The sequence below is a fragment of the Microcebus murinus genome, chromosome 1, assembly GCF_040939455.1.
Source record: "Microcebus murinus isolate Inina chromosome 1, M.murinus_Inina_mat1.0, whole genome shotgun sequence".
Lineage (NCBI taxonomy): Eukaryota > Metazoa > Chordata > Mammalia > Primates > Cheirogaleidae > Microcebus > Microcebus murinus.
The window spans coordinates 7,522,260-7,539,072 of record NC_134104.1 but is presented as its reverse complement, the minus strand read 5'-3'; the positions used below and the strand labels follow the sequence as shown (position 1 = coordinate 7,539,072).

The window sequence follows — 16,813 nt, the reverse complement described above, 5'->3', positions numbered from 1 at the left end:
TTTTGTATGATTTTAAAATCTAGTCTTTAGCATAATATTGAGGGAAAAGTGGGAAATTAAGAGACCTTGGGGTCCAGTGTTCTTCCTACCTATTTTGTTTTTAAACCTCCCTGGTCAGTATTTTTGTCTATAAACTTAAAGAATTTGGCAGATGATCTTTTGCCCTTCATTGTTCAGAATTTTATTAAATATTGTGAACACATTAGAAATCAGTCCTCACCTGATGAAGTTATCAGGGGGAATTATTAGTTCCTGTCATCATGCAAAATGTAATGTATTAGAGTAAGCTTAACAGTTACTTAACTGCTAAGCTTAACTGTTAGCCACTTAACTGTGGCTCCAAGAACATTGAATCATCCTGAGGTGAGTGCCCTGTTTGGTGGCGGTCACTGCCTCATTTGGTCATTCGGAGACACAAGTTTTTTCCATCTTGTTGCTCTGCTATACTCTAGGGTACTGTCATCATCTGTGTTGTCTGTACACCAGCTCATAGGAAGGTGAAGAGACAGAGTAGAAGTGCTCACTCAGTGTCCTGAGGCCCAGAAATGGCATTGCTTTTCACATTCTGTCCTTGAGAACTTAGTCACATGGCCGTATCCAGGTGCAAGGGAGGCTGGGAAGCTTTAACCTAATTGGACAATTATATGCGTGACTACTGTTACTAGGGAAGATGGTGACTAGTGTCTCTGCCACAACTTGTATATATGGAGCCATTTCATTTTCTTAGTACGTTTCTGAGGGATGCTTTTTTGCTTAACATTTTTGTTGAGCAAAAAATTGTGTAATAAATACAAAGAGATGGTAAATTATTTTGGCAAGTTATAGATAAAAATGCTAAGGACAGTATATTGAAAGCAAGTTTTAGAATTAATTAGAAACACAAAACCAGCCCTAACTGATTATACCTTTGTCTCCTCTAAGTGTAAGCCATGTAAAGAGTTATAACCTTGCTACACTCTATTCTTAGAAGCACTTAGGTGCACATTTTAGTCACAAATGACATTTCTTTTCCAAAGGAGTAGCCTATAGTTCTCATCAGTAAACTAATCCAATAAAAGTAAGCTCCTTCTTAAATATCATCAGGCCTCTTAGGGCACTGAATTCTTATTCTAAGTCTTCAAATTTGGCCATGGGTCAGAATCGCCCTGGCGTCCTTGTTCAAAATGTAGGTTCAGACTCTACCTTTTGGAGATTCTGATGGTTATGTGTCTGAATTTGAATTTTTAACAAGCCCCCAAAGGTGATTCTGGTGCAGCTGTCAGTGGCATGGGAACCAAGACCTTATTAGGGCTCCTCAAATTTTTTAAACACGGGGCCAGTTCACTGTCCCTCAGACTGTTGGGGGGCCGTTGGAGAGTGTGTTGCACATTCCACACATGCGCACTGTGGGCCCGGGACAAGTCGCCTGCTAAGCAGGACAGGCAGCACGGCAAAAACACCCCGGGGGGCCTGATAAATGTCCTGGGCAGGCCGTAGTCCCTGCCTTAGTTGCCTTGCATATGTAGGTGTGTAATGAATCCCTGCCTGGCTACTGTACTTCACAGAGTTCAGAGAGCATGAAATGAGTTGTATTTAAATTGTTTCATAAACTAAAAAAAATGCCATAAAAATGTTAGGTGGTATTATAAGTCAAGTCTGTGTGAGGTATTGTGCTAATTTGCACAACAGTCCTAAAAAGGAAGTCCTGTTATCCCCATTTAGAAATAAACTGGGAAATAATAGGTAGAAATCTAGGCTTCTTTCTTTTGCATAATTGAACAGGGTCTCAGAAAAAGTCATTTGCCTAGTGTACAGATACTTTGTTTTTATGTAGTTTATAAGATACCAGGTGTTAGTCAACTTGATGCCTTCAGTTAAATACATGTTAAGTGTCATCTGTGTGGAAGGTTGTACTTTGGGGATGCCAAGCTGAATAAGACAGTCTCTGATGGTAAGGAAGTTATTAATTGCAATCTAGTAGAGGAGAGAAGACTTACAAATCATGATCATGTTCTTAAGAATCATTTTCTTTTTAAGAATGAATCATACAACCATAATAAGACAGGTTGTGAATATGATGTACAAGTTCAGAAGAAGGGAGAGGCCATGTGAGGTGATCTTTTTATGAAGAGCACAGCCTGAGACAGGAGGAAAGACTTCCTTTTCTTCCTTTTTACTGTAGAGAGAACAGTGTCAGGTACTGGGAGGACTCTTCTCTCTCCCCTAGTGCAGTTGCCAGGACCTTGTAGGCAAGTAAAATGATAGAGAAACTTGTATAGGTTAAGGATAGGTCCCCTTCCTTCCCTGAAGTAAAGGGAAACAACTAAGATTGGTTGTGCAGACCATGTGGTAGGCATTCTGTGCATGCCTCTTTAGTAAATCCCAACAGTCTTGTGAGTTGAGAGAGAGGGAGTATCCTTTAGTGGAAAGAGTATGGAATTTTTTAAAACCTAGAAGCAGTTGGTGATGGTGGAGCCAAATCTGGATTGTGTGTAGATTTAAGTGGCTTTTCCTGGTGAATCAGCTTCATCAGATTCTTCTTTTTCATTACATTAGGTTTGGCTTGGTTTTGACAAGGGCATGGTTGCTGCTAACCCATTATGACCTGGGTTCATTATCAAGCTGGAGGGTGCAGGCAGGGGAAAAGCAATGTGGGGACCCTGCAAGGTTTGGTAGTAGGGGATCTTTATAGGAAATATAAAGGCTGATTTATTTGATAAATACTGTACTAGATGTTAGGGGTAAAGTAATGGGGAAAGAACAAATACAGTTTGTACCTTCGTGTTATTGATAGCTTTGGTTTGGCATTTTAACATTTGCTGTTTGTAATAGAATATGTGAGAACTCTCTTGACTGGTATTTAAGATGGGGTAGTTCAGTATTGGGTTTCACTGAGCATGAGAGAGTGCCTTCCACATTAGAAACATTACATGTCTTCCAGTGGTTATGTCTTTTTAAAGCTTGAAGGTGCTCAGTCAAAAAGCAGTAAGATTATAGATCATTTCAAATGAAATACTGACATAAATTACGGACAGTTTTCCATCTAAAAATACATATTGTCCAAGAATACAAATACAGGTTAGAGCATTTTTCATAGGTGACATTTGTAGAACGTATATATTTTAAGAAATTTTGAAAATGTTTTTCATACCTCCTTGTATTAGTTTCCTGTGGCTGCTGTAACAAATCACCACAAACTTAGTGACTTAAACAACAGAAATTCTCTCATAGGGGTCTGGAGGCCAGAAGTCCAAAATCAGTATCACGGAGCCTAAATCAAGGTGTGTGCTGTGCCAGTGCCAAACTTCCTCAGGAAACTCTAGGAGATAATCTGTTCCTTGACTTTTCTAGCTGTTAGTGACTGCCGGCACTGTTTGACTTGTGGCTGCCAGCATCACTTGACTTGTGGCCGTATCACTCCAATTTCTGCCTTCTCTTCTGCCTGTGTCAAATCTCCTGCCTTTCTCTTATAAGGACACTTGTGATGGCATTCAGGGCCTACCTTTGTAATACGGGATAATCTCCCTATCTCAAAATCCTTAACTTAATCACATCTGCAAAGACCCTTTTCCCAAATAAGATAACATTTATAGGTTCCATGGATTAGGATGTAGATATCCTTTGAGGGATGGCCATTTTTCAATTTACCACCTATAAATTATAAGGGCAGGAAGGTTGCTTTTGAAATACTAACTTTTAGATAATATCATAAGTCTACTTCCAGCTGTGGTAAGAATTCTTAATAATTTTGTAACTTTTCAGTGTTCACCTGAAGATCCCAATTTGGATGCCAAATTGGGAGGCAGCTTTTTAAATTTTACCACCTTACATGTTATTTATAACAATGATTTTGAACTGCTTTTCTCTGGAAGTTATTGTTCTTTCAGGGCTGGGTCAAGCTGACAATGGTAGTATTTATCAAGTATTTATTAAAAATGAGTCTAATTTAGGGAAATGATATAAATGATGGGGACTTTTTAGCAATCTGTTAATGAGAAGGTGCTGATTGCAGGAATATACTATGATGATACTTTTTCTAAAGTTGCTTGGTTGAATCAATGTTGAAATAATTAGATTATATTATTCTATATTTTAGGTAATTTTGGAATGGTCTGATATAGCTCATTTTGAATAAAATGGTAACATATATTCAGTGGTGCTGTTAACAAAAGAAAAGATATTTGCACTTGGAGGGTGCCAAGTGAGTATTTTGTAGTCATGAGCCAGTCATGAACATAAAATGTATGTGTGTGTGTGTTAATTTTAATACTTGGCATTTTCTTGAACTTGTCCATTCTTTAAGAAATAGATTCTTTCCTTTTATAACTCTAAATATCTTAAGATACATATTTTGAAATTCTTTTTTAGATAGTCCAGTTATTCTAGTTCCTTGGGTGTAAAATTTGGTTGGTTGTTGCATGTCTTCTGTGATGAAAGATTCCTTGTATGTATTGTAGTTACTGTGTATGAGCTCTTCTTCATATGAACTTTGGAGAGTGTTCTGCATTTTGAGGGATGCAAACATTCCACATCTGCTTTTAAATATTTAGAGTCAATATTGTTCCAAGTCCCACTTCATACTGACACTTTCCACTTGAAATCTATTTACCTGCTCTGCCTTTGTGTGCTTGTTGACAGGTTTTTACATACATTATATATTATATTGATATAAAATGTTATTTTTTCCTTACGCCCATATCTTAAGCAACTTAGAATTTATTTTTAACAAAAGTAAAAGTCTTTTAATGAAATTACGAGAAAGAAAGAATACTCATTTACGAAAATTTACCCACTTATTTACTGTTTCTGGTTCTCTTCATTCCTTTGTGTAGATTTTAGTTTCCATCTGGTATCATTTCCCTCAGTTTGTGCAAAGAGTACTCTTTAGCATTTCTTGTAGTGTAGGTTGGCTGGCAAAGACTTCTCAGGTTTTCTTTCCCCATCTTTCTAAAAATTTTATCTGCAAAATAAAATTTCACCCTTGTGTTTGAAGTTTATTTCCATTGGATATAGAATTCTGGATTAATATTTTTTGTCTTTCAGCATGTTAATGGTGGTGTTCCATTGTCTTCTGGCTTCTATTGTTTGTGATGAGATGTCAGTGATAATTACTATCCTTATTCCCCTGTATGTATTGTACCTTTTTTTCCTCTGCCTGCTTTTAAGATTTTCTCTTTTTCTTTGGTTCTAAGGTGCTTACTATGATGTACCTAAATGTGGTTATAATTTGAGGGGTTTTTAGCCATGATTTCCTCAGATATTTGTCTAGCCTTTTCTCACTTTTTTGATAAAATTTATATGTGTTATAAAATTTGATAATATGCAGATCTCTAAGGATCTCTTCATCTTCAGTCTTTTTTCTCTAGATTGGATAATTTCTATTGATCTGTCTTCATGTTTACTATTTTTTTTTTCTTGTCATCTTCAGTATGCTGTTAAAGCCATTTAGTAAATTTTTCATTTTAGATATGTTACTCAGTTTTGAGATTTTCTTTTTGTTCTTTTTTTATGGTTTTTATTTTTTCTGGTAAGATCCCTTCTCTGCTCACACATTAAATACCATATGTTCATTTAAATTTTTGAACAAAGTTCTAATTCTTTGAATGTGTAAAATAGCAGCCTTAAAGTCGTTGCTAGATCTCACACGTGTTCTAACTTGGGTTTGGTGTTCTATTGACTTCTTTTTCCCCCTTGATTGTGGATCACATTTTTCTGTTTGCTTGTCTACCAATTTTTGATGAATATTGTTTTTTTCCTTCTAAGAATTAATTTTTATTCTAGATTCTGGTTGGTCATCTTGACTTTGTATAGGTTTAATGTTAAGCTTTATTAAGGCAAGAACTGTGAAAAGCTCAAGGTAACTTCTTGCTCTCTCTAATATGATGTGGCATGACCTTCAAACTGGGTCTTCCTGTGGATCTTGTCTGGATTTGGTTTTTGATATTATTAGTACTGATAGAGTAGGCTATCTTGAAAGGAGGATGGGACTCCTTCCTGTTAAGGTGGTGTGTATTAGTCAAGGTTTTCTAGAGACAGATTTAATAAGGAAATAAATTAGCTATCACAAGGTATTAATGAGATTTCTCCACTATGGCTGGACGGGGACCCAAGATCCCCATGCCTACGCTCAACCTCTAAGCAGTCACTCTATGCCTCAGGTGGTTTCACCCTGCCCATGTGCATTCTGCTCCATGTGGGTCCCCTACGCAGACTTTTGGAGATCCCCTTTTGTACAGCTCTGTTCTCTCTGGTGCCATGTTCCCTTAAAGATTCTAGTTGTTTTGGCCTCCTGGAACTCTAATTTTTACCTTCACATCTCAACGTGACTGCCATGCTTTGCTTTGGACTCCAGCTCTTTCAACTGTGTTAGGAAATTGTCCCCAGAGAACCAGGCAATTCATGCCCCTCTCTTATGCTGCTATTTGTCAGTGGTTGGAAAACAGTTGCCTCAAATATTTTGCTCAGCTTTATGGTTGTTTACAATGGGAAAGCCAATCAGTACCATTTATTTTCTCATAGCCAGAAGCAGGATATTTGAGGATTACTATTTAATACTTGTTAGGTGTACAGCTCCTTTGTATGTGCTTAAAGGAATATATAGGTTAATACAATTAGGTTCCTGTTGAGCAGGGCCGGGGTGGGATTGTGAAGTAGAATGTATGGATTCAGAATGGTTCAGTATAAACAAGTATTCAGCTTCAAGATTTCAAATACAATTTTGCTCTTATGGCATGAGCATTCTCAGAGAGTACAGAATCCAAGGATAAAAAAATAGGCTTAGTGGTGGAGACAATTTTCTTTTAAATTTTAGCTATTCCCCTGAATATATTTCAGTGGAGTAGGCAGATTTTTGAATAATGTTTTAGTGATGAGGGCCTTTGGGCGAAGATCAGGCCAGTTGAGTAGACTTCAGTACAGTCAAGCCAACGCTGGTGCTGTGGGGCCCAAGCTCTGCAGGAATGACTGGGGGCTGCCATTCATGAAGCAACTGTCCCATTATTGGATGCCTTTGTTCTTTTATTTATTCTCTGCCTACTCTCCTGTAACATTGTACTTATTCTTGGTGTTGGTCCTGTTTTCTTGAACTATAGGGAGCAAGCCAATTCATTCCATCTTTGTGAAACTTGCTTAATTATTTAAAGGCATCCATTCACAGTTCCTTCAGTCTTTCATTGTCTTGACTGAACACTCTCAGTATTTCCAGATCCCCACCCACATATTACTTTCTCACCAACTCTTTAGGTGGATCTAGAAATTAAAAGAATTGTGAGCTTAAAAAACTTTATAAAGGCTACAAATTCAGGTCTAACCTGTAAAATTGTTGGAAGGGTTATTTCTGATACTCTCTTTTCCTCAAATCTAAATTGGCTTCCCTCGATATATTCTCTTTGGCAATCTGGACTTTCCTCTTATAACAGTTTGTTGTCATATATGAGTGTGATTTTTGTCTGTTTCCCACATTGGACTCTTAGGTCCATGAGGGAGAGGCACAGTGATAGTATAAGTCTCACCCTGTGTCTCTAGTGCTCAGCATGTATTTGTTGAAGAAATGAATGATGAATTTGAAACTCTATATAGTGTCTGGTGTCAAGACAGCATCTGATTTTTTTTCTATATATATTAGTTGGCCAATTAATTTCTTTCTAGTTATAGTAGAGATGGGGTCTCGCTCTTGGTCAGGCTGGTCTCGAACTCCTGACCTCAAGCAATCTGCCCGCCTCGGCCTCCCAGAGTGCTAGGATTACAGGCGTGAGCCACCGCGCCCGGCCAGCATCTGATTTTTAAGATATTATTTGTGTTCAGTTATGTAAAATTGTTTCTCAGTTGTATCAATAGACATAAATGTGTTCTCATTTTTAGAGTTACTGAAGTGTATACAGATGCATGTGTGGCTGTCTTTTTCTGCTCTCTTCCTCTCCTACACCACCATCTCCCAGTCCTGTTGTCCTGACCAGAGGTACTGCTGTTAAAGGTTTTTTTCTGGATCCGTTTTTGTGCATTTTCATTTATATATGTTCTCATGTTGCTGTTATATACAAATATATTTACACATGTAGGTTGAGTATCCCTTATACGAGTGTTTGAGACCAGGAATGTTTCAGATTTTGGATTTTTTTTGGATTTTGGAATATTTGCATATACATAATGGGATATTTTGGGATGGGTCCCAAGTCTAAACATGAAATTTGTTTGTTTTATATATGCCTTATACACATGGCCGGAAGGCAATTTTATACAATATTTTAAATAATTTTGTTTGTGAGAGAAAGTTTTGATTGCAACCTGTTACATGAGGTCACGTGTAGAATTTTTCACTTGTAGTGTCATACCAGTACTGCAAAAGTTTTGAATTTTGGAGCATTTTAGATTTTTGTATTAGGGATGCTAAACCTATACTTCTGTGTTACAGTATAGTTGGAATGCTTAATTAAAATGGCAGTGGAATATTAAATTTTGTTTTTATCATTGGTTTTATGACCTAACCATTTCACAGTATTTATGTTTCTTTCACATAGTCTCTCACAAGTAAAGCACATAACCTCTGTAGAGCCCAGTTTTGTTATCTGGTAAAGGATTGATTTGAGTTAAATGAAATTGAAGACCTGTTAGCTCTAAATCCGATAATAAATTCTGTGTTATTGTATAATTCATCTATATTAGATATCATGAATAATGTGTTCTGTATAATAGACAAATATGAAGTTAAAAATCAAATAAGACTTTGGCTAGCAAAAGGAAATTTGGGGGGAAGTTGTTAAAATGTCTAATTTTTTTTTCTCAGAGAGGGATTAGAGAATGTCAGCTGATCAAACTAGTAGATCTGTTTGTGTTGTAGACTTTGGCACTAGGAAGTTTTGGCTGTATTCCTTCAAAGCTAGGTGATGGCATCCGAAAAGGAATTTTACCACAGGGCCCTGAATTTTCACATTATAACTACATTTGTTAACACAATGCTTCAAAAAAAAAAAAAAGTTATAGAAACCAAAGATTACATAGGTATTTGTTTGTGACTCAATTAAAAACAATATTTCATGGAAAATAGTTTCCCATGCTTTTTTAACCCTTATCCCCCATCTCAAAAGAGAAACAGAAGTATAAAAAACTCCACACATTTTGCTCAGTCATGGTATTTTTGTAAGCTCTCTTTCCACAAAAGGTCACTGAATATTTAAGTTTTTTTTAGTTAGCTGCTTTTTAGTAGCTGACTTATTTTATAGTTTGAAGATTTCTGTACTTCTAACACTTTTCTTACATATACCTGCTTTTCAGTTTAAAAAAAACTTTTAATTATCGAAAACTTCAAACATATGCAGAAGTAGAGAGAATAATATAATGAGCTGTCATGTCCTATCATCCTGCTTTAGCAGTTCTCAATATTTTGCCAGTCCTATTTTCTAATACTCCCCGCCCCCTCTTTAAGACAAGAGTTTCGCCCTGTTGCCCCAGGCTATAGTGCAGTGGCATCATCATAGCTCACTGCATCCTTGAACTCCTGGGCTTAGGTGATTCTCCTGCTTCAGCCTCCCAAGTAGCTGGGACTACAGGTGTGTGCCACCATGCCTGGCTAGTTTTTCTGTTTTTTGTAGAGATGGTGTCTAGTTCTTGCTTAGGCTGATCTTGAACTCCTGACTTTAGGTAATCCTCCACCCTCAGCCTCAGCCTCCCAAAGTGTTAGGATTATAGGCGTGAGCCATCACGTCTGGACCCATATTTTCTAATCCTTTTAATGTAAGTAGTGCCACATTTAAAAATATTCTTTTTAGGCCGGGCGTGGTGGCTCACGCCTGTAATCCTAGCACTCTGGGAGGCGGAGGCGGGTGGATTGCTCCAGGTCAGGAGTTCGAAACCAGCCTGAGCAAGAGCAAGACCCCGTCTCTACTATAAATAGAAAGAAATTAATTGTCCAACTAATACATATAGAAAAAAAATTAGCCGGGCATGGTGGCGCATGCCTGTCGTCCCAGCTACTTGGGAGGCTGAGGCAGCAGGATCGCTTGAGCCCAGGAGTTTGAGGTTGCTGTGAGCTAGGCTGACGCCACGGCACTCACTCTAGCCTGGGCAACACAGTGAGACTCTGTCTCAAAAAAAAAAAAAAAAAATTCTTTTTAGAAAAGAGACTTGGTATTTTAAAGGGGGAAAAAAACCAAACTATTTCCAAGCTTTATCTGGTTATAACTAACTATTTATATAGAGTTGATAATTATAAAATATGTTTTAGCTCATATAACAATTTCTCTGTAGCAAAAATATTAGCTTTTTGTGCCATTTGCATTGACTGAGTTATGGAGTGAAACCACAGCAAACTCATTGGTTCCACTGCTAGGTTGTAGGTATCACTTAACTGTGCTTATTATTTCATCTTAAATATTTAAAAATTTTCACTCACTTTTTTTCAGTAAAGCAACCCAAAGTAGACATTTTAGGAGATTGGTTGGTTTAGTGGTTATTATTTTCTTTTTCTCCTTTATTGACGGTCAGCTATAGTTGATTATATTGGCCTTCTGGAGGATGAGGAAAAAGAAGACTTTTTCCACTTTCATGGGTTAGAGGTCAACATGCATACAGTTACCTACAGTGCACGGCAGAGTTGGGATTAGGGTGGTAGTTGTGGTATAAATAGGCAGTTAGGGGTGTGGTAGGAGACTTTCTGGGTGAAGAAAGCATTGGCGGTGGGCTTAGAGCTTGGTGTTGACAGGCAGAGGTGGATGTGGAAGGCTCATGGAATACCTATGAGTACAAAAATGGTGTTTGGGAAATGGGACTTTGTCCCTTACAGTTGAAGTGCAGATTTGGGGAATGTTTGTAGTAGGACATAGACTGAAAAGGTAGAAGTAAGAGTGATACAAAATATGACAGTATAAAGAAGTTGAATATGTATCGAGCACTCACTGTGGTGTTTTTTTTTTTTTTTGAGACAAAGTCTTACTTTGTTGCCCAGGCTAGAGTGAGTGCCGTGGCGTCAGCCTAGATCACAGCAACCTCAAACTCCTGGGCTCAAGTAATCCTACTGCCTCAGCTTCCCGAGTAGCTGGGACTACAGGCATGCGCTAGCATGCCCGGCTAATTTTTTCTACATATATTAGTTGGCCAATTAATTTCTTTCTATTTATGGTGGAGATGGGGTCTCGCTCTTGCTCAGGCTGGTTTTGAACTCCTGACCTCGAGCAATCCTCCCGCCTCGGCCTCCCAGAGTGCTAGGATTACAGGCGTGAGCCACCACGCCCTGCCTCACTGTGGTGTTTTAAATGATTTATATGTGCCGTCTCATTGATAATACAACAATTTCATGGGTCCAGTGAGTGATGAAACCAGTTCAACTGGGACAGGCTGACTCTGGAGCATCACTGATGGCTTAGGACCTTCAGTGCCAGGTTAAGCAAAGCTAAGCACTTTTTTGGGTCTTATTAGGATATTAACTGATTTTTAAAAACAAAGAGCTTTGTGCATTATCATGAATGTTTTACTCTATTGGAGTTTTAAAAATTGGAAATAATTTGGCAGTTATTTTCATTGTGGCCCATAGCTAGATTCTGTGATGCCGGGACTTTTTTATGTTAAGATGGAAGCTGAATTTCTTGGACCATTTTTCCCCTCATAAAAGATGTATATATGTGTAAAAATTGTGATACACTGAATAGCATAAAGAAGAAAATTAAAAATAACTCAGAATTTTATTAGCCAAAGATATTCATTATGAATAATTTTATGTGTTTTCTTCACAGTTTTTTCTCTGCATTTAATTTAGTTTTCTGAGACTGTGCTCTGGGGAAAGTTTTGAGTCCTTTCTAATACAGTGGTAAGACTTCCCCTCATGTAGTGAAGTTATAAGAACTTAAATAATTATGTGATATTTTATCATGTAAGTGTGCCATAATCTGTTACCTTTTCTATGTCTTGAACATTCTTACTGATTTTTTATTTTTAGTGATAACCTTTTTGTATATAAATTCTGTGTTTTCCGTCCTGAAATGGATTTCTAAAAGTGGAGATTGAACATGAGGCAAAATAGACTACAAAAGGAACATGAATCTGTGCTATAGACCTAAAGACTATACTGAAGAAAAGAAAACTATAGGAATAATAACTGTTGCCAGGGCTCATGTTTAAGTATACTGTGTACAGATTTGAAGATCATAAATTGAGAAGGCATGAGATTTGAGCAAGAAAAAATTACTTACATTTGTTAATAAGATTTGAGAAGAAAGATTGAAAGTCTGGATGGTCAGTTGAAGAAGCAACCGAGGAATAAGTCCTTGTGCATGTGAAGAGTGTTTTGTAGGCTGTGTGTAGCTATTTTCTGTTTCTTAAAGTGCAGGAAAAAAACTAGCATGAACTTAAGTTGGTATAGAGGAATTTAGGATACAATTTGTGATTAGGGATTAAAAGCTATTGGAATAGTTTATCATGAAAATTCTTCTTTGAAATGGGTGAATTTTCACTGTATTTAGAATTGTATTCTGCTTAAGGAGAAGGGGTGGTTAAGTTGATGTGTTATACCTTTTTTTAGACCTTTATTCTTAAAATTTATTTTAATATTTTGGGGTTTTTTTCCTCTTATGTGTCTCATAGTCTTATATGGAAAATAGAGAATAGTTACAGTAGGTGAAGGTTTGTAGTTTTGATGAAAAGGACAAATCAAAACAAGAAAACAAACAAAACTCCACCTATATAGCTAAAGGAATAGCTTGCCCATGTATAATTGATTTGCAAGGCTGTGAATGAGGTCCCCAAAATTGGATATTCATTTAGTGAGACCAGTGGAATTTGAAGTATAGGTATGGAAATGTTGACATTAACAAATAAGTCCTATGTGTTAAGATTGTTACAATATGACTGCTGATAAGGTACCGTGACAGTAATTTTTACAAAATTTTCTTTTATCAAGAAAATTCTAGGATAAAAGTTTTAAGGTTTAAGAGTCTAAGGTTTTAGGCCGGGCGCGATGGCTCACGCCTGTAATCCTAGCTCTTGGGAGGCCGAGGCGGGCGGATTGCTCAAGGTCAGGAGTTCAAAACCAGCCTGAGCAAGAGCGAGACCCTGTCTCTACTATAAATAGAAAGAAATTAATTGGCCAACTGATATATATATAAAAAATTAGCCGGACATGGTGGCACATGCCTGTAGTCCCAGCTACTCGGGAGGCTGAGGCAGTTGGATCGCTCGAGCCCAGGAGTTTGAGGTTGCTGTGAGCTAGGCTGACGCCACGGCACTCACTCTAGCCTGGACAACAAAGCGAGACTCTGTCAAAAAAAAAAAGAGTCTAAGGTTTTCATTTGATCACACTACACATTTTAGAAAATTTAGAAAATACAGAAGACAAGAATAACAGTTTCCTGCAGTTCCTCTCTCCTGAGATAACTACTATTTACATTTTGTATATAACCTGCCAGTTTTTTTTTCTACACTTAACTATTTTTCTCTCCTTTTGTAAACAAATGTGATATGGTATCTGCATACTCTTTCTACATAAAACAGTATTTTTTTATTCCACTATATGAATCTGCTTATTGAACATCTATGATATAATAGAAATATGAGACCTAGTATCACTTCTCACCAAGCAGTAGATATCACTGGAGTGAGTACATAACATAAATAATTAACAGAATACAGTGGTAGATAATTAAATGCAAGTTCAGAGGAGAGGCTGGAGTAACTTTAAGCTGAATGAGCGTGAATTGAGGTGGATAGGCAAGAAAGGACAGATGTAGTGAAATGACCTAGGCATTGGTGCAGAAGAGGTTTAAATGCATTTTATGGAATGCCACATTGAACTGTGAGTTGAGGGCAGCAAGATTTGATGGAATGTTCCTAAATCAGAGAGGAGTTAAATCCCAGTTGAAAGTGTGTTTCAGGAAGGTGTGTGTAGCAACTATATCAGGGATGATGTAGGTAAGGGGCAAGATGCCTTTAAGCACAGCAGTTCCCAAACCTGGCTATGTGCAGGAATCACCTGGAAGTTGTTTAAAAAAATAAAATACAGGTTCTTGGCTTCTTGTCCAGGGTTCCTGAATGAGGATTTTAGGAGTCTGTGATCTAGTTCAGGGAACCTCCCCTAGTGATTCTGACAAATCATCAGGTCTAGGAGATGCTTAATTCTAGGAGGCACTTATAACACCTTGGGTGAATTAAGGACCTGGACCAGAGTGACTGAAGTGGACAGGGAGAAGAATGGAAAGGCATGAGGCATTTTGAAAATTGATAGGATGTAGAACGACCATTTAGAGTAAAGAAGTCAGCAGTTTTAATGAAGTTACTGCAAGAATGGTGGTGCGGGGGAGTAGAGATGGAAATTAGACTGGTGAGTGAGTTGTGTAGGAAGATAAGGAGGATGCATTTCAGGCAGCAGTGTGGCCCTGTAGGCAGCCATCCATCCAGCAGCATGTTGGGCTGGATGTAGAGTGAGAAGTTAGAGAATTCAGAATTATTAGTGCAGAGTAAACTTTTGAAAATATTTCTTTAGGAAGGAAAGATGAATAGAGAAATGAGTGGAGAGGCCAGGGGATAGAACCTAAGTAAGGAGGTAGCATTTCTTTGTAAGTTCTATGAAAGTATAGCAGGGAAAATAAGTAAAACTACATTCATTTTACTACTTTTAGTATAGACTTGTTGGAAGAAAATGTAAGCCATGACAGTGTATTTTTGGTTATTTCTGGGCCTTGATATTATTCTATAGTTCTGAAATGCAGGAATAAAAGCAATGGTTTATAAAATTATATATAATTATATGTATAAAAGTATATATAACCAAGTAAGTATATGTATGCATGCACTTATATAAATTAATTATAGATAACATTTTATATATAAAATTATATATGTATGTGTGTGTATGTTATACTTTAGAACATCTTATTTAGAAAAGTCAGTGCTACCAGAAAAGAACAGAGCAGTTTTACATTGCATTTATTAGAAAAGAGTTATGAGAAGGACTTGCAGGCTACTGATTCAACATATTCTTCCTAAATGTCTTCAGTCTGATAGATACTGCTTTGTTTAGGAAATACTTACATAAATGAGATTACCCCAAATGTTCAGGTTAGGAGGGAAACATAACAATAAAGTTGGAAGTGTACTAAGCACTGGATCTCAACCTTCTTTGATTCCCAGAACACCTAGAGGTCATTAGGCAACCACTTTTAAATTCCTCTTATGATCTAGAACTTACTTGAATAATAAAAAGTTTGAGCACATTATGTGTAGGTGACATATAATATCTGTAAGCAAGCACATCAGTAGAAGAGATTTGAAAAAAATCTTCATGGCTCTTGCTGTCTTGTTAATATCACTTTTTTCTTAATTCCTATTAGCAGATGGAAAGAAGCGGGCTCCAAAGTTTAAAATTCATGGTAGTAAGAAATTTGGAAACAGTTACATATCCCCCAGTAAGTGTTTGCTTAAAATACATTTGTATCAGCCGGGCTCGGTGGCTCACGCCTGTAATCCTAGCACTCTGGGAGGCAGAGGCGGGCAGATTGCTCGAGGTCAGGAGTTCTAGACCAGCCTGAGCAGGAGTGAGACCCCGTCTCTACTATAAATAGAAAGAAATTAATTGGCCCACTAATATATTTAGAAAAAATCAGCCGTGCATGGTGGCACATGTTTGTAGTCCCAGCTACTTGGGAGGCTGAGGCAGTGGGATCCCTTGAGCCCAGGAGTTTGAGGTTGCTGTGAACTAGGCTGACGCCACTGCACACACTCTAGTCTGGGCAACAAAGTGAGACTCTGTCTCCAAAAAAAAAAAAAATGCATTTATATCTTTGCAGTAGAGTTCTATGCACATGTTAAAATAATGATGCAAATATAAATTGTTAATGTAAAAATATAAAATTTTTTATAAAGAGCAAGGATTCTACTACCAAACTTATCTTTGGGAGTAGAGTTTTATGTGACTTTTAGTTTTTTTATGTTTATTTTTTATCCTTTCTTTAAAAATTAGACTTAGACACACCTTGATTCTTCCATCTTTATAATTTTCTCAGAACCATTTCAGTGATCCTTAATGAGAAGGATCTTGATATGATGGTGAACTTTGTGCAACCAGAGTTCACAAACTGTGACCGTAGGCCGGTTAATCTCTCTGACCCATGCTTTCCCCGTTGATGAAATAGAAATAACACTATCTACTTGTAGGGCTGTTATGAGGTGAAATGTGTCAACATCTATAAAGTGTCTCAGCTGAGTGTTTTGGTGCATAGTAAACATTCAGCAAGTGTTCTTTTCCCTATAGTTGTACTAGTAATTTTGGGATGATATCACATTCTAAAGTCTTGTGGTATTTGCCTTTCCCCTGTTAAAAGACTATGACTTTCCTAGGGAATCTAATGGGAGTGATAAATATTCCTGATTTTTAGGATTTCACTTGAAATCCCTAGTTAGTGTAATTGCTTTTTCTCTGTAAGATGGTCTTGCTTTTTCTCTGTAAGATGGTCTCAATAAGATGGTCTACTTGACCATCTTATTGAGAATTAGAAAGATTTTTTTTTACCTATGTATTAGATATCAAAATCATGACATTTCCCTGTTTTATTTCCCTTTGGCTTCTTTGGCTATTACACTTCCAGAAAGTCTATCTCTAAAATTAGTATGTGGGGAAAAAAAATCTTTTTTTCTTCTGTCATTTCTTTAATTAATGTAAATAAGCAAAAAGTTATAAGAAATGTTAGTTACCTTATATGAACTTTAGAAAATCACATTGTAATTTTAATTTGTGCAGTCAAATTTTAGATCTATGTTTTTCTTCATTTCTATTTTGTAGCTTATTTTTTTGTAGTTGCTTATTTTTAATTGGCATCTTCTAAACTATCTAAATTGTCCTTTTAAATCACATTGT

The 16,813-nt window shown here is 37.0% G+C and overlaps 1 protein-coding gene across 3 annotated transcripts in view; it reads left to right on the top strand.

Moving 5' to 3' along the window:
- The window catches only part of DYRK1A (dual specificity tyrosine phosphorylation regulated kinase 1A), a 139,968-nt gene that overhangs the window by 30,702 nt on the left and 92,453 nt on the right, over window positions 1-16,813 (top strand). Inside the window, exon 1 of one of the 3 annotated variants that reach the window (XM_020284762.2) lies at window positions 9,933-15,365. The exons of the other annotated variants lie outside the window; for them this stretch is intronic. The gene's annotated coding sequence lies outside the window, so the exon portion shown is untranslated. Of the gene's footprint in view, window positions 1-9,932; window positions 15,366-16,813 lie in introns of those variants that run through there. 3 annotated transcript variants of the gene reach the window in all.